General features: G+C 44.2%; 1 protein-coding gene across 1 annotated transcript in view; it reads left to right on the forward strand.

Annotated features, from left to right (window-relative positions):
* LOC116435128 (interleukin-1 receptor accessory protein-like 1-B) overlaps window positions 1-18954 on the forward strand; it is a 227531-nt gene that overhangs the window by 189516 nt on the left and 19061 nt on the right. The window lies entirely within an intron of this gene.

An 18954-nucleotide genomic window follows, 5' to 3' on the forward strand; every position in this document is an offset into this window, starting at 1 on the left:
ATAAAGGTGTGCGTGTTTCTTTTGTATGTCTGGGACAGTGATCACATTGGAATAAATGAGATTAGAACAGTAGAAATTCTTCATTGTAAATATTATAATCTAAAATAATCGTGCTTCAGTCGCGATTTTTCATGGGAATTTCGTGGATCTACGAAAGTGTTCGCATTGAAATAATCGGTATCACCAGTTACTGATTATTGTAAGTACATAACAGTCTGAAGTAACTTTCCTGCGATAATCATCGCGTGATAATAATCGTGTTCTCTAAAATATTCATATTTCAAACCTAATAATGCACGACAATTATGCTACGTAATAATTCACATTAATCTGAATGATCCATTCGCTCTCCCGAAGGTTAGCCATAAATCACATTTGAACGTTCCCATTCAGAAGGAATAAGGACACGTTGTTGCATTGTGAAAACGAATTCTCGCAGGACGCAAGGAGACCGAGGAAACGAGAAAACGCGGCCGGGATCGAGTCGCAACGCGGTGGGACGATTCATCGTCCGGCCGAGTTTCTCGCGATGCATTAGCCCGGAACGCCGCGCGCGCGTCGGTGATCGATAGACCGAATTGCCAGGTGTAACGAACAGATTCCGGCGGCCGATCGACGACGATTCGCTCCCGTAAATCTTGAGTGACCGGTTTCCCGGGGACTAATAGAGACGAATTACGGCCGGCGACCGCCACCGACGCGGACCCATTAACGTTGATTACGCCCGGATGCAAATCCGCGATTGTGCGCCGCCCCGCTCGCGGGACACGGCCGCCATTTTTGCTCGGCCGGCCTTCTCCGATGAAACACGATTATTCCGCGCCGCGGAGCTCGTGTTCGTCGTTGTCGCGAAACTTTGGCGTGGCATTAATATTGCTTTTAATTACATTGTTGCTGCGGTTCCCCGGCATTCGGACTCTTCCGCGATAAATTTCATTTGCGAGGGATTAAGCTTGGAAGTTAAACTCGATTATTTTTATGGCCGTTGACTTTGGATATCTCTTTCGAGGCGTGGTATCTTTAGTGCATTGTATAAAGGATTCTTTGATATCAACCTGGCAGGTATAAACAATGATTTAGATAGAAATTTCGTTCGCGTTCCACGAGAATATCCATGTTCTCGGTAAGTCGGAGGTGAATGCTAGATTCGAGAAGGAATTCGCCACTTTATATTTCGTTCGATCCGAGTGCATCAGAAGTACGACGTTTGTTCACGCGGAACACGGGAATTGAAATTTCAATTCGACTCGCGCAGTCCGAGGACGCCATTAGAGTTAATTGCTCCAACAGCTCGAAGAACATTACACCCGACCTCGTTTCCGGGAATTATAATACACGAGGCGGTCAAGCCGCGAACAAAGACGCAAACTCGATTAATCTCCATTCAGATTTCCCTTTCGCACCGTCGCGGTTCGTCCCGGCCCCGAATCCTGCTCTAAATCATCGCGCGTTCCATTTCTCGCGTTGATTCTCCTCTGGACTCGTTAAAATCCACGGCAAACACGTTTTCGTTGTGTCCATAAACCTCTGAAGTATCGAGGGGGCGAGGAAAATCGAGCGAACGTGTTCGGACGGAGTGCGGGAAGGAAGGCGGTACGAAAAAAGATGGCCGACGGGACGGGGACCGCTGAAATATTGAGAAGAGCCGGGCCGGGGAACAAACGTAAAGGGGAGGAGGGAAATGAACAGGACGAAGGCGCGAGCGGAAGAGAAATGAAGAAAAAGAAGTGGACATCGTTGGAGAACGGTGTCGCCGCGCAAAAAGAGAAGTGCCGACACGATGGCGGACGGGGCGCGAGTAAAAACGATATTCGATGAAGCCCGAGTGCCCGAGTTGTCGAAAGGGGACGGACGGGGGGCGATGAATGCGACGCAATTACCGTGGCCCGACCCACTTTCCCGTGTCGCGTTAATTGTAATGCCAGCGCGGCTGGAACATTTTTCCCGGCCGAAACACAACGGAGATATCCGACGAATCGGCGGAGGGGGTCGAAATAGCCGGGACCGGGGGGGCGGTTCTCCTGCTCGCGATTTAATTCCGTTCCCTCCGTCTTTCTCGCGCCGCCCGCAATTTTTCGCGCGATTACTTCCCGCTTCGGACGCGTTCACCCGCCGGCGACACCTTCGGCCTCTTTTCATCGGGACTTTTAAGGTCAGCCTCCCTTCAACGGAACGGGAGCGGCTCGACGTTCATTCGCAGGCGTGCGCGGCTGCGTTTTCTCGTGTGAATCGTGTCGGTTCTTTTGTGCGATTTATATTCTGCTCCTCGCGCGAGTTACTGTATATATACGAAAGAAACATCGCGGTACACGTAGACAATTTAGATTGTTATCGGACAGTAATTCGCGATGCGAATGATTCGGGAGTTTATCCGAGCGATTTTGATTTTTGTCTGAGAATGCATAAGAGAAGTTTCTTAACGTGTTACCGTAGGATTTATCGGTGAGTCCCATGGATGCGTCCAATCTGTACTATAAGGCTCACTGGTGTCGATAGTGTTCTTTTTGCCTCAGACATTTTGGCGTCGAATAGATGGCTACAACTTTGTAAATGTTACGAAGGTGTATGTTTCATAGAGTAGTTGGCTGTATGTTTTATTATTCGTAAATTATATTGGTGGAAAACGTGTTAAAACTTGAAGCATTCTTGGGTCTCAAGGTTCCGACGTTTCGAGTAATCTACTCCTAATTATGTATGTCGGCCTCGACGCGTAGACACGAACGCACAAGCGTGTTTATAGCAAATTATCCGACCCGTGTACTTACGTATTACGTTTCTTTCTTTCTTTCCAAGCGAAAGAGAGGGAGGGACGCGTGAAATCGCATCGTACGGACACGACGCGTGTAGGCTCGCGTATACGAAATTACAAGGAATGGAATATAAATTGCGAAACGCAGCTGCGTGACGCGTACGAGAAAACGCACCTTTGCGCGGATTCGTCCGCGGACGGCGCGCACCGTCACGGAAAACGCGTTTGATCGCGTACAATGTACCCGCGGGTCTCGCAGAAAGAAGCAGCTCGTCGCTTTACGATTATTGTTCCGTCGTTTCCATTCCTCTCGTCGTTTCCAGCCAGTTCCTCTCCATTTTTCTCGGTTTCTTTCGTTGGGAAGGCTGCGTTGTTCGTCGGAGAGACAAAGAGTGGATTTCGGCTGTTATCGGGCTGCAGGAGCTTCGGCAGATTTTATCTTTACGACGTCGCTTCTAATTCCTCGGCAAACAAACGCGTAACTTTATTGAGCCCGTTGGGTAACGAGGGTAACGAGCTTGAACAAATTACGTGCGTCAGAGCGTTGATGCGGCCCGCGGATCCACGTGTTTAAGACTTCGTGAAATTCGATTGCGTAAACATTCCTCGATGCGCTATCTCGGTGTTGTTGAACAGCGTTCCGCTTCCACGCGTTATAAACCATGTGCTGCTGTAAGAGACAAATAAATCTTCATTCAGTTCTTCCTTCGGTTCAGCCAACTTTGTTCCACGGCAGCTCTCGCGTCTGATAATCTCCGGTTCACTGAATGTTTCGAAGCGATTAGAAATAGGCTTCGCTTCTACGCGTAGGTTATTCATTTGTTATAAAGAAACATCAATTTTAAAGTTGAAATTTTCAAGTTTTTAAGTTCCATAGCAACCTTCGGGTATAATGGTCTCTAATTCAAATAGTTCGAAGTGATTGAAAACATTTAGGTTTTATAGGTTGTAGACTCTCTGTTACCTTACGAAAAGTACATGTTTCCAAGTTTAAAGCTTCGGATGCTCAAGCTTCACAGAAACGCGGTCAAATCTCTAATTCATCAAATATGTCGAAGTGATCGAAGACAGATTTGCCTCGTACACATTATAGACTCTTCATATTACCATAAGAAAAAGGTAAATTTCCAAATTTAAAACTTGAAACACTGAAGTTTCGTATAAATCCGGTCAAATCTCTAAATCATCGAAGATTTCTACGTGACCTCGCCACGGATTTGCCTCGTACACATTGTAGACTCTTCATATCACCATAAGAGAAAGGTAAATTTCCAAATTTAAAGCTTCAAACACTGAAGTTTCGTATAAATCCGGTCAAATTTCTAAATCATCAAATATGTCGAAGTGATCAAAGACCGATTTGCCTCGTACACATTGTAGACTCTTCATATCACCATAAGAAAAAGGTAAATTTCCAAATTTAAAACTTCAAACATAGAAGTTTCGTAAAAACCCGATGGAATAATCTCTAATTCACCGACGATTCGAGAGTGAATAGAAATAGGGCCCGAACGATTCGCCGACGGGCTGCCGGTGATCACGGCGTAGCCGATCGCTCGAATTCCGCGGGGTCGACGAGCCGAAATCCGACCGCGCGGCCGGAATCGATCGAAACGGCCGATAATACGCTAATTTAATCGAGTAAATTGCGCCATCGCGGCACGCGCTCCCATCGGCCGCGAAATCAAATTAGCGAAACGGTCAAATGTTAATTAATCAGTTTGTCGCCAGGCTATCGCAGCGTTCCGCGTGTCCCGGCGTTCGATCCGCGTTTCACGGTTCCGCGAGCGCTCGCGGGACGAGCTCCTCGTCGAATCTTTCTCTATCGCGAGTTTCCTCGTCAGCCGCCGGATCGAACGGCGATTTCGTTTAATTCCCTCCCATTCCGTTCCATCTTCTCGCGCGGAATCGCTCGTTCGATCTTCCTTTCCCGGCGCTGAGTGGATTCCCAACGGCGATAATTAACGCCGGAATTAGCGCGTTCGTCAAAAGCATTGGACACGGATTTCTTCTCGAGTGATCAACGGGATCGTGGCCATTCGCCGTGAAGTTCATACGCGCGGAACGTCTTATGGAATCAATCTGGGAATTGATTCATCTTAGTCCCTAATTAGCTGTTGCGACCTCTTCGCAAAGTATACTTAACCCCTTGAACTCTGTAGGCTCCAATATTGCAACAGTTCTAATATTAAATATTTCAATGAATTTTAAGAAAACTACCTTAAGATTATTAAGATTATGTCTTAAGATTATGTCTAAGAAATGTTATAACATTATTAATTTTTAATAGGACTACTATCAAAATTGGTAGGAGTTGCTGACGTGTCACAAAACTATATAGAGTACTAAGGGGTAAAATGCATCGCTACAAGTTGGAGCTGTTTTTCACGAGTACACGTTGCAACAATAAACTTTGCCGTTTCGTGTGCTCGTCAAACACAACTGATTAACACGTTGAATGCCAATTAAATTAAACGATGATTATGTGAAAACATTTCTGTATTATAAATAATGCTACTCAATGTGGTGACATTCAACTAAATCAACGTACGATGATAATGCAATTCACTCGAATGATTTAATATTATATTTTTTCCATTTTGCGCGTTTTGTTCTGTGAAATCGCGCGACATTCAACGTGTTAATAACTCCTATTGTTTAGATTATAGATGTTTTTAGATTTAAACCTATCGAACACGATAAATAGACTTAGGTAAACTACAATAGTTCTCGAAATAGTCAGATTTCTCATAAAACATCAATTTTATGATCCATTTCCACTTCAATTACGATGATCGCCGAAAGAACATAGGCGTTAAACGTTCTTGTACCAACTACTTCACACGAAGGCTTAATGAAAATCAACAGATGCCATTTCTACAGCTAATCCCCTTTACTCTATAAGAAAGGACAATTACGTCATAATTTTTCGTATCACCATTAACGCTAAAACAACCAGAGGGGTCAAATGACCTGATGCCTTCTTTTTGCAATTATTAGGTAACGAATGCTTCTCTGAGAAATTATTAAAGAAATTCATTCAGCACTACGCAAATTGAATTGCAAATCAATTAACCCTTCGCACTCCACAAATCTTCACTGGAAATACTCAGTACTTCCTAACGAGCTGCAGTTGACATTCTCCAAAATTGATTTGACAAGAAGTCGCGCGTACATTGAGGTAAACTATTTTCTTTCAACATTTCACATTAACGCATTATACAAAGTTGAATATTAAATCTCAAACTTTACAATTTAGCTGTGTCAAATCAATTATTGGCGCCTCCGGAGTGCAAAGGGTTAAAATCTGAACAGATGCCCCCTTGAAGTTTCTATAGCGAAATTTTAAAAAGTCAATCGGAGTGCTCGGTAGTTTTAGTGTTAATTCGTCGCCCCTTCCAAACGTCTTTTACAAGATTACCAAGGACCCCGCCCCGACATCCAACATTTCGCTCCCGTCCCTCTCCAGAACCTCTTTGCCCGGCGCGTCTTTGTCTCCGGCGTATTCCATTTCCGTTTTCAAATTACTGTAACATTTCTCGAGGCTCGTCTCCCCGTGGCCCGTGCTCCCGAGATTCATTGTCCTCGCTCTCAGGGGCCAATCCCTCCCGAGGCCCGTGAAATTTTCGTCGCGCCGCCATTTCCGGTCGACTTTCGGTCCCGAAACTCTTTCCCCGACACGGCCGGTGCATCGATTATAATCGGACCGCGCGAGGAGGGGCTGCCGGGTCGAGAATTCGCCCGATAAGACTATCGATATCCGGCTGCGTTGCACGCACCGCGCAGAGGAACAAAGCGGAACGCGCTGGAGCTGGCCATTCAACGAACCTCATTGGGAACTTGGATTTCGAGCGTGCGAAAATAGAATTACGCGCGGTGGAATTAGGCAGCGAGCTAATTTCCAGTGAATCACGCGTAGGTTTTTGGTGTGTTTTTCGATTCTAGGATAACTGCGACGAGCTCGTTCAGATTTATTTATGTATTTAGTACAAGGGTTTCAACCCTTTGGTACACAAAAGACAATAGACTACAAAGAGACAGATTATAGAGAATGTAGGAGTAAAAGTAATAAGGGAGGAAGAAAAATTGAGAGGAAAATCTATTGACATTAACGCGTCGACTGCCTTGGGGTCACCGGTGACCCCGACCAAATCGAATTACTGTAGTTCACTCAATGAAACAGCGATTATATGAAAACATTTCTATATTATAAATAATGCTACATAATACAGTGACATTCAACTGGATGAACGTGGAATAATAATGCAATTCGATCAAATGATTGAATATTATATCTCTTTCATTCGGCGTACTTTCCTCTGTGAAATCGTGCGGCCTTCAACGTGTTAATAAAAATTCTATTTAGGCAATTGAACTGGCCGTGAACCGTCCCATGAGTTTCAGTACGTAATATCAGATGGTATCTCAGAGATGACCGAGGTGTATTTAAATAAAATTTGGATAAGATCTCAGACAGCAAAAGAGACCATTTAGTATTTTAAAAGCAAGAATAAGATCAAATAATATTCCACGACGTTCAAGAGGTAAAAGGTTAAGACAGAATAAAACAGACGAATAATTATGATCAAGGCGAGACGTATTACAATTTAGCTTACGGGAAGCCAAACGCAAAAAATTATGTTGCACGCTTTCAAGTTTGGAGCAGAGATAGAGCAAATTGTCAAATATCTGTTTTCTATTGCTTTCGAGATAGAAAAATTGCTAAGAAGTGGGACAGCTCAGCCGAAATATTTCTTTTCGCTTTGAATACTACTTGAATAAATATTTCTCGGTATTGTGTGGTTCGTGTAAGTATGGATGGTGCAGGATTGTGATAATTATATATTTAACCATGTGAGTGCTGAGGATATAGCGCTCTTCGTGTGTGCCAAAATTGCGGAGAGCGCGGAGGCGCTTCTGTTAATGAGTATCAATTATAATTTTCCTGCTATATTCTTCAAGAACTAAATCAAAGTAAATTTATTTATGAATTTTTTTGTAATAACACAATATTTGCGATCTCATTAGAGAAGTACTCTTATTTCTTTGCATACACACTCAATCGCTTCCGTTTTTGGTAAATATCCACAAAAGTTGTTTAGCATCCAAACGGTTAAATGTTTATATTGTTGGAAAGTTAACGAAGCAGAAGAAATTAGAATACGAAGGTTACAAGAGCTATTCACATGCTACGACAATTATCGGTCACTGTAAGTTCGAATTCGTGCAGTTCGAACAGTAAGTAGATAAATCAACCTGTCACGTTATGACTCATAAAGTGACCCATATTTCCATCGCGATGATTACACTATTACTCCCAGGGTTCCGGGCATTTATCTACGTTCCCCCGTAGGAGTGTCATTATTCGAATCGGATGGTTCGGAATTAATTCTCGAACCCATTATGTATATCGTGGGACCATTAATATCGATTCCGGTTCCGGGAGATTAATTCGCCGAGCTGGAAGAATATCAACAGCGCCATCCATTCTCCATCGATTTGTTAATAGCGCGATAACTCGCGCGAGATTTCCGCTTTTGCGGTCGAGTAGATTCTTCCCCGCGAATTTTGCTTATCGCGAAGAACCGGCGCGAGTGAACCTGTTAGAACATCGTGAAATAGAAACAGAAATATTAACCCTTAGCACTCCAGATGATTTTGTAATGTAGATGATCTATCAACAACTCCAAGCCGTTTTTATAGTATCCCTAGCACAAATGAAAAATGTTATATCGTAACATCTCTCGGATTTCGTTATTTTCCTTCTTTCAAATTACAAGAAAATAATTATGATGAAGATAATTGATTTCGAGTACAAATTTTCTTTAACGTTAGTAACTAGATAATAGGGTGATATAAGAATTTTCATATCAAAGAATTGATAATTCTTCCTTTGTATCTTTGCTATAGAAAGAATAAGTGATACATAAAGCACTGATGAGAAATCTCGTTTTTATATAAAGACACTTAGCCATGCAACTTCGCTAATTACCACGGAATTGAAAAAATATATAATTTAATTCGAATTGATTATCTATTTAAAATATATTACATAACAACATGATATCTGAGTTTCTCTATGTATAGTGATATAAGTTGACCTCGGTGAAAATTGTTCGCACAATTCAGTTTTCTGAAAATCAGCCGGTACGCAGTGTGTCACAAAATTTGGATGCATAGAAGATCCAGTAATCTCAGGGTAGTCCGAAATTTATTCATTTTGTATATTTCCGAGAATCTTCGTCCGCAAAGGGTTAATAGTACAAATGGTGTCATAGTGGAGCTTACAGTTCTAACTGAAAACTCTTTATAAGTACATTCTCTGGATGAATACCTTCAATAAATATCCCACTCACATAACAATGAAATCGCTTCATCGAATGCATAATTTCTCAGTTTCATCTGTCGCGATGTTCTCGCGAAAATTTCAAATTCTAGAAGCTTCCTATCTCCGCGCGTCCCGCGGAAAATTGCTGGGTTAGTTATTTCTCTGGTAGATTTCGTTAACCGGCGAAATCTCTGTTCGGTCGGTGACACGTCCGAAGTCGGTGCACGTGGAACACAGAGAAATCGCGGCGCGCGGACACTTAATCCCCTGCCTGACCCGTTGCCTACGCACGCGAAACCGTCTACGCGGTGGAAACTTAATCTGGCCTGATTCAGCCGGCTGGAATTTGACAGACGAGACCCGTCTGTCGGGAGAACGGGCGACTGTCATCGCGGATTACAATGTGCCGTTTAATTATTCCGAGCCGGCACGCCGCGGCCCGACAGGAAATTGCGTCACGCGCATTGTCCTACCCGGCGACGACTCGCGTTCCTCCTAACTCGTCCTTTCGCCCCGGAGAAAAGCTCCGGATCTCCTTTGAAAGTGCCACAGGAATGTCAGTAGAGAAAAAAAAATCTTCCTCTCCATTCAACCCTTTCGTTCTTTGTCTCCTCTGTTGAAAAAATTGATGGGCGTTTTGTTACCACACTGTATAGCGTTAGAATTTTATAGTTCGTATTTTCATTGGACTAATCTGAGATTGGATTTGGAAAGTTTTTAGTTAACCGGTTGGTTGGTTAATGTAGATGATTATGTTGTAATTTTGTATATCGCGTTGCTAATGAATGCGGGTTAATGAACCTTCGCGGGAAAGGCGATGTCACGTTCCGAATGAATTGCGAATTCACGGCTGAAGATAAGTGAAACAAGCGGCACGTTTTCCTTTTCATTTTCACTTCCCTTTTCGTTCCAATCGTTTCACCTTTTTCTTGGCTCCTTTTCCTTTTGTTCCCTCTCGCCTGCGTCTCGATGCCTCCGATACGCTTTTCCGCGCTTTTCCGTCTAATACAGATACGATAATAACAGAGGTTCGCGGACCGATTCGGACAACGTTAAATGTCGGGTTTCACCGACGCGAGCGTCGTCGCGCGCCGCATCGGAGCTCCACTGTTTCTCCGGTTCTGTGAATCCGAGAACGGCGAATGAGATTGCATTGATTAGCAACGGCCTGCATTCGGATGCAAATCTCCGAATAGTTTCGCGCATCTGTCCCGAGCGCTCATTGAAAAACTCCGGTCCAAGATCTCCGAGTTTACTGTCACCCGCAGGATCAGCGCCTGCGGAAGAGTTCGCGAATTTTCAACCACGAAATGCTCAATAATTGCTTTACCGCTTAAGACATTTGTTTTAGAAGTATCCTTGTTGGAATGTAAAATATTCGGTGCCCACGGCAATCTACGTTTCACTTAGATTTCAATGTTAACCCGTTGCGGACGAATGTCGACGTTTTGCCGGGATCAAACTTTCATATTTCGAATATTGAGTTGCGGACGAATGATTTAATAACTCAAACAGCAAGAGATCAGTGCATAGTTTCCTTTTTCTCTATTATTTAAGCATCCGATATATAATTTGGCCGAATCTGCTGAAGGTTTTGCGTTCTTTAAAGAATCTTCGTCCGCAGAGGGTTAAAGTATAAACCAACCGTTAAATTTCATGGCTTTTAATACCGAAATTTCCTTTATGCGAGAAAGAATTCTATGAAAAGACGTGAAATACATAAAATCCCTTTGAGGTTGCGCACGGAGGGAAGTGAAGATTAAAGGAAATTCTAAAAAAAATCGATTTTTCCATTCAGAGTAAGAGAACCGCTTAGACGGTCCATCGCTCGGGTGCCGACAAGATGGCGGCCGCTCGAAACGAAATCGCCGAACCAGAAACGCCCGAAGAACCGTTTCAAAGTGCCATCCACGAGCAGGTCGAGAGTCGGGATGAAAAGAGTTGAGGACGGGAAGGGTTAAACTATTTTCGAATACATATCGCGTTGCGCGGCGAGTTTTCCGGGCCGCGGATGTGCTCGTTCCATGCAAATAGAGGCGGTGCGGCACGGCGAATGCACCTGGGAACCGGAAGTCGTTGGACGCGTTCCAAGAAATCCCAAACCTTTAACGAGAACCCGCTCAACGGTGGAAATTCGGTTGGGAACAATGCGCGGGGATCCGCGATGTCCCGGTATCCGTTGAAATATCGATTCCGCGTGGCAGGGTTGGCGTGTCGCGCGCTCCTTAACGCTAAATTGACTAAGGTTCGGCTCGCTGGTTGCAAAAATGGTTTATTCATTCTGTGCGAGACACCGAGGTACATGCCGAACGAGACAAAACGAAGAGAATCATTTTCGGGAAAGACGTATCGTTGAGAAAGAAACGTTTACGATCGTGTTATTACAACTTTTAATACTTTATTATTTCTAATTCTATTTCTAGTTATATTATTTTAATATTCTATTATTTCCAATTAAGATTAATATATAATTTAATTAATTAAAACTAATAAAAATACAGAAAATAGAACGTTTACAATCGTATTATTACAACTTTGTTCTGGTATTACTAATTCTATTATTTTAACATTTTATTATTTCTAATTCTACTTCTAGTTGTGTTATTTTAATATTCTATTATTTCCAATTAAGATTAATATATACTTTAATTAACTAAAATTAATAAAAATACAGAAAATAAAACGTTTACAATCGTATTATTACAACTTTGTTCTGGTATTACCAATTCTATTATTTTAACACTTTATTATTTCTAATTCTATTTCTAATTCTGTTATTTCAATATTCTGTTATTTCCAATTCTGTCTTTAATTCTATTATTTTAATATTCTACTGTTTCCAACCCTATCATTAATTCTATTTCAGTATTCTACTATTCCTATTTCTAATTCCATTATTTTACGTTACTTCATATCGAAGGTCGATGTCACCTAATGTTAATTTCCTTAATAAAGAATTTTAGGATCTCGCAACACCCTGGCAATTTATGCAATTTATTTCAATCAATTAATTACAGTTTATTTCACTCTTTTTACTTGCGTCCAGGCAGAATGTGATCCTTTTAGTTCCATTTAATCCGGTCGAGTTTTATCGCTGGCAATCGGATCGCAGCACGCTATAAAACAAAAGAAACAAGGCTGTCCCTAATCCTACCGCGAATGATTATTTTCCACGGTGAATTCCGCGCTCGCGCGTCGCGGGAGGCCGCTTAATCGCCGCTGGAATCGTTTCACAGGTGTTTGCGATCCCGTCCTTTGTTGTTCGAACGAATAAAATCAGGCCGGAACGTGATATTCGCCGGTCCCGGTGACATCCCCTGGAAATCCCGACGATTCACGGCCGGATCCCGGATGAAAGACGGGGAATTTTTTGTTCGTCCCGACCGGATCGAGAATATTTAGCCGGATCGCGCGTTCGCGGGATTGTTCCTTGGAAAAGAATAAACCTCCCGGAAGTTTATATCGATCGGACGTTATCCTCGATGATTTTCCAGCGTCCCGCTTCCTCTGACACGTCGAAACCCCATTCAAAAAGAGCGTTGTCCGTAATTCAAATTTCCCGCGCTCGGGAATTCCGTTTACACTGAATCAAAACGTCCCGGTGAACTTTCCAATCTCCCCGTGCGCGAATCTCGTTACATACACAAGATGAACAATCGATATTCGATATCGGAATGGAAAGAACCGTTCGGAAACCTACCAGATAGCATTACGAGGGATGACTGTAAATATTTTTCGACAAAAAACATTTCCAATGATTGCGCGAAGTAAGCTGCGATCGAGTTTTCCCAGTCGTATCATCCCTTAACGTCAAACTTTAAAAGCTTTCAATAAACAACTCTTCTCAATCATCTCAAAATCATTTCCAATTCTCAAAGATAAAATCACCGCAACAGAACAGAATTATAAAAACGAATTTGCTTCTCACCAAACCTCTCCATCTAAACAATCAAAAGCATCAGCGCCAACAGCCCGAAATCAAGATCGCCGCGATTCGCGTCGATCGTCAGAAAACGGTTCGCCTCCGCGATCGCGTGAACGAGAAAGCCCGAGGCCTCGGGGCGGATCGTAAAACAATTTGCAGTTCCCCTTCGTTCGTGTTCGTTACAGTTTACGTGGCCGACTTAAGCCGAAGTCGATCGGCTGCCGGCGACGCCGTTGAAACGGGCACGAAATAAAACTGGGTGAAGAGGACGGATATTATCGAGCGTTAATTAAGTTTCAACCGGGCAACCGGCTGCCGGGGAATCGAACGTTACGACGCTCGTAGCGCGAGCGGGTTTATTGGTTTCTCTTAATTAAGCAGGATCGGACCGGGGGCCCGATGTTGATACGCGCGCCGTCGCCGGAATCATTAGGCGCATCGATTTCCCGTCACCTCTTACGAGATTAAAGTCTATCCTGTGGGCTGGCCGGGCCGATCGTAACGCGCGCCGTTCTACGAACACTCTATAAATTCCGCGCCGTTAAGTCGATTTAAACTATTTCAATTGATGGGATACTTCGAAACCTTTACCGGCCGCCGTTCTATGAACTCCCGTTAGAGCCGGCCCCATCAATCTTCATTCCTGCCGATTGATCCCGAAGATACGCGCCGGCCGGGGCTAATGAAAACAAAATCAGGTGGCCGATCGTTTTCCGCGAACCGATTTGCTCGCGGGCCGCGCCGGGAATCGAAGATCGCCGCGCGAACGCGCAATACCCGCGCGCCGTGTTTGCCGGTGGCTGTCGGCGGCTCAGCGGATCGGAGATAGCTTCGATTGGCTGCTCGGGTTTCGTGGCTTTCGAATGGTACTCGCGACAAATGTCTCGCTCGATCGTGTGGCTCGATGGAAGGATACTTTCTACACATCGAACGCCGGCTGAATTTCAGCTACTGAAAACGCGAGCGTCGATGATTGTATTGATACATTTTTGACACTAGGTTTACAATAGGTTTTTACTTTTTTATACGTTTCGTATCTTTATTCTGATGCAATTGAGACGTTTATGGTGGTGAAGGCTCGCAAATGGGTTAAGCACGCCCTTGTTAGGATAATTTGGGATTGAAGACATAAAGGACTTACACATTGGACACATCGAACACATCGGAATAATCCCGCGTAACTCGGATCTCCGGTTCTGTCCTTCATATGATGCATCACTGTCGCCGTGACCTGCCGCAACCGCGTCGCTATTGATGCATCCTCGTCCTTCGCAGCGATTTTTACTCGTTAACTCGAGAACAAAGCTGTAATCGCACTTCATCCCTCAAAGACTCGACGACTGTCGGACTGAACCGTCAAACGATTCCAAAATATCCATGGAAAGCTCCGAATGCCGATCAATGTCAATCTAACGCACGTCGGAAACCAAGAAAACGAGAAACGAATGTTTCACGGGATTAACCGTTTGGATGCTAAACAACTTTCGTGGATATTTACCAAAAATGCGGATGTGATTGGGTGTATACAACAAAATTAATAAGAGTACTTATCTAATGAGAGTACAAATATTGTGTTACAAAAAGATATCAAAAAATAACATCTATTCAAATAAATTTACTTCGATTTATTTCTTGAAGAATATAGTAAGAAAATCGTGTGCGGTTGTCGTTTCGTGACTATAGTCAGCTATAGTAGCGAAAGGGTTAACCCTTTGCACTCGGAAGCTTTTCACCAGAAACATTCAACACACTTCTATAAGACGTAGACGACATCATTTGAAAGGAACTAATGCGAAAACATACGTAAATTAGAAAACAAAGCTACTTCAGAGAAATATTTCACATATTGATGCATTACACGAAACTTAATATTATATATAACAATTTGTAATTTTGTTCTATCGAATGAAATGGTGCCTGAGAGTCACCTATCAAGTGCGAAGGGTTAACACTAGGCTTACGGAACCCGTCAATATGACGGATATCGAATTTTTCAAACATTATCTAGTAATAGTTCAACCCTTTGAACTCTGTAGGCTCCAATATTGCACCAGTTATAATATGAAATATTTAAACCCTCTGTGAGCCGAATTTTATTTCGTGATTATAACAAAATTGATGCAGTATGACATTAATAAATATCAAAATACGAACAGAGATGATCAGTGTATTCAATAGTTCTAATAATTTTATTCAAACGAATGTATCTCGTAGCTTCGAAGTTACAATGACGTTGAACGTAAACTCCTGTGTATAAGAAAGTTGATCAATTATTTAATGGCATTCGTCAGTTCTCACTAAAAAATTAAATAAATCAATTTAACCCAGTACATCGACGTGTGACGTCAAAGTCACACGGGCCTACAGAGGGTTAATAACACGAGAAGAGCGCTATATCGCTCCTCGGCACTCGACCGGTTAAGAATCGCTAATCGCGTTCACGTGAAAAAACAATAGCGAATCTCCGGGAATCAGTCGGGCCGCGTAATCGATGCTTCGGCGGCGCGGCGCAAACAATTGAAACCGGGATCGACGTTAAGCACGTCGCGTCGGTCGAGCTTAAATTTGCTTTTGTAATCCGCGAACCGAGCTAACGAGACCTCGAGCCGGCGGCGGGGTGGCTGTTCCGAATTTCCCTGGGCCTTTTAATTAAAACTTGTCGAATTGTATCGCGCCGGCGGCTGGCGCGACGGCGATGGCTGTCAATCCGAGGCGCGGGAAGTTGGTCAATTTAAAATTCCCGTCGCCCGGCGAACCGCTCGCGCTCGCTCGTTCGCGTGAACCGGCGGCGAACTCTTCGGTAACGAACGGTTTCGCGGCTGCGAGCGCTTCAGCCCCGGTTGCTCGTCGAATTACCCCATTCGCGCGCGCAATTAAAAGCGACAGGCGAAATGAAATATTAACGAGAGGCCGCGCGCGTCTCCGTTCCGCGCGGAACGAGCTTCCGCGTCCGGTAAACCGATCGCTGATGATCTACCCGCCCGGAAAAAAAAACTAGTCGGAGATTCAATCTCGGCGCCGCTTGATATGTACCGGGCGCGAGCTGGATATCGGCTCGCCGTCGTAAACAGTTTACGGTTTTCCGAGCGCCGCGGCGCGTTTCGGCTCTTCCGGTTTTTACGCGGCCGTTACGTGAACCTGCCAGCCGCGTTCCTGCTCGTTGATGGAACGTTTCGGAGGTTCGTGCCGCGATTCATCCGACGGACACGTTTTCGGATTGTTAACCCTTTGCTAAAGGCGTGTATATACGCTCTCGCGAGTCTATCAATATGTACGAAAGGCGTAAATTTACGCTGTCTGCATTTTTCTTTTACTTTACGTTAAAATTGCCAAAATGAATTTGTTCCTATTATCAATTTTCGATTTTCTTCTTTATATTTAATTACCACCTATTGAAGGAATAATGTACAAATGTACAAATGTACAAATTAAGTCAATTAAGTAATATACAAATTAAGTGAAGTAAATTGAAGTTGCTCAAAAAGTTACTTAAAGCGAATGAAGCAATGGATATTTTAATTTCTTTGCGATTATTTTTTTAAACCCTAAGAATGGTATTAAATCTTCGGGTACTTTTTTGGTCACAGTGGACGACCAGCCGCAGCGACTGACATGCAAATAACGCGTCCATATTGATGAATTTTGAAAGTTTTGTGTAATATTCTTTCGTAGCTAAGCTAACTTAGATGTTAGAAGCGAATGCTAATAATTCGGTTACATAATTCTTCAATTGAACAATTATTAAGTAACTCATTAAATATCGTTATTCGACGATGCATTGATGCACATTACGAATTATCATCGATACAAAAGCACAACTCGATTCCGAGGTTCGGCGTGATCGCACGATAATTCTCATCGCGAGGATGCACGGGTATCAGCGGATCGGCTGAGTACATTACTAAATCGAAACAATTTACCGCGTTCATAAGACGTCGGCGCAAGTGTCGGGACGATAATCCGGGTAAACTTTAGCTCGCGAAGGGTTAAATCCGTTGAAATACGGCCTCGAGCTCTGAGTCACTCGTCCGTAGAGTTCGTGACCCAATTTCCGAGCGGTTTTCGTGGTACAGCGAATAGCGAGGTGCGCCTCGATAAGAAACGATAAGCCCTTGGTTGCGTCACGAGCAGACATCGGAACGCGGCCGAAGATGGAAGGAGAGAGAGAGAGAAGCGAAGACGGAAGGGTTCGCGGAGGGAGAGACGGGGAAAAAAGGTTCGGCGTAGTCCCGATCGAGCCGGCCGATTAGTTAATGCGACGGACGAGGGAGGGACGCGTTCCGAGTGATAGCTGGGCAAAAGTAACAGACGTCCCTGGACAGCTGACGGCTCTATAAGCTTAATAAGCCGCGACGCTCCGAGATCGCGAGAGCACGATGAAAGAAGGCACGGGGGAACGCGCGCGCGCGCGCACGCCGGATCGACTGATTTATAGCCGTCTTCCCTCGGTCGATCGCCGATCGCAGACCGCTCCTTTCCCTCTCGGCGAGGAATCTTTAACCGGGAGATCGCGAAACTCGGTGCGTTTCACTGGCCAGATCGAAAGAGAAACGAGCGGAGATGTCTATGGGCCTGAAGGTTGCGGAGCCGCTTGCTTTTACCGTGTACAATATCGTTCAAAAGTTTTCGACGGTAGACATAGTAAACGCTCCCCCGATTGATAATTTAATGATTCGTTTTTAGTAATGCGTGTTTAATGTCGAGACGAAGAAAGCTACTGAGGTGTTGATAGATTCCCCCCTTAACGTCGCGGTCTTATTAGCGTTCCTATCATTGTCTCGTGAGGTATCCAGCAGGCTTACGCTCGAGCATTCTGCTGAACCTTTCGAGTCGCGCGACGTTACGGAGGGAGAGCTGTGTTCGAACGAAGCAACCGTTCGCGAAGTTTACATCGATGTTTTTGTATCGCATTGAAGTAGGTAGAAGGTATTCGCTGATGGAATGTCACGGACAAGCGAAAGACGGATTAGACGAACGTCTTCCCACGTTTCGACACCGACACGCGACAGCGGTTAATTATTTACCCGGATGCTGGGGAAGATTTATACGATGCGAGCGCCTGATAGGGAATCCCGGAAGGAATTCCATGGAAAATTGAGAAATCATCGCGACGCGGACTCGCTCGCCCGGTGCTGACTTCATCGGGTCCGCGAGACGACGGTGATATTTTCTCGAAAGTACCCGCGGTACGGGTGTCCGGCTGGCAGATTTACAGCCCTGGGCTCTCGAACGACGCGCCTTTCCTCTTCCCGTCGAACCTATGGGCTTCTGTCCCCCGTTAGTGCGCCCCGGGTACACTACGGTTCATAAGTCTCCGGTCTATATAATAGAATCACTGCGCCAGTCCATGGAAAACAGCGTTCGATCTGTTTTCCATCGATTACAGACGAAGGTAACGAAGAAAGTTCGAGATCACCGTCTTTTGTCCAGTCCCCAAGCGGTACAGTCTCATAGATTCGAGTATTCTGTAGTTTCTATACGTCGAAGACGAGAAAACTGTCACAACTAATAATTCATTCTATCGACGACGATATCGTTGCAATACGTAGAATCCGGTCTAATGAATTTCGTTTAAATCTCCAATTGAAAGCGACATCTGCGGACATCGGTTCGGATAAAGCCTCCCGTTATTATATTCCAGTGTACTTCGTTACGCGCCTCCCCGCGCTTGAAATTTTAATTAACAGGACAAACACGTTGTATTATGATAGCAAGTAGAATATTTCCGGCGCGATTTTTCGAACCCTCTCCAAACAAAGTGCTGCCAATCGGTGTCACGGTTATTTCCCAGTGTTTTCGCGAACGCTCAATGATCTCATCATCTGAAAATAAATCGTCCGTCCAAGTACCGGAGTTTTATTGCGCGGCGATAATAATATTTATACGCGGCGGAGGATCGAGCAGTTTTTGCCACGGGGGACGCGCGATCCCGAATAAAATGCGGCACCGATC

The sequence above is a fragment of the Nomia melanderi genome, chromosome 4 (assembly GCF_051020985.1).
Source record: "Nomia melanderi isolate GNS246 chromosome 4, iyNomMela1, whole genome shotgun sequence".
Classification (NCBI taxonomy): domain Eukaryota; kingdom Metazoa; phylum Arthropoda; class Insecta; order Hymenoptera; family Halictidae; genus Nomia; species Nomia melanderi.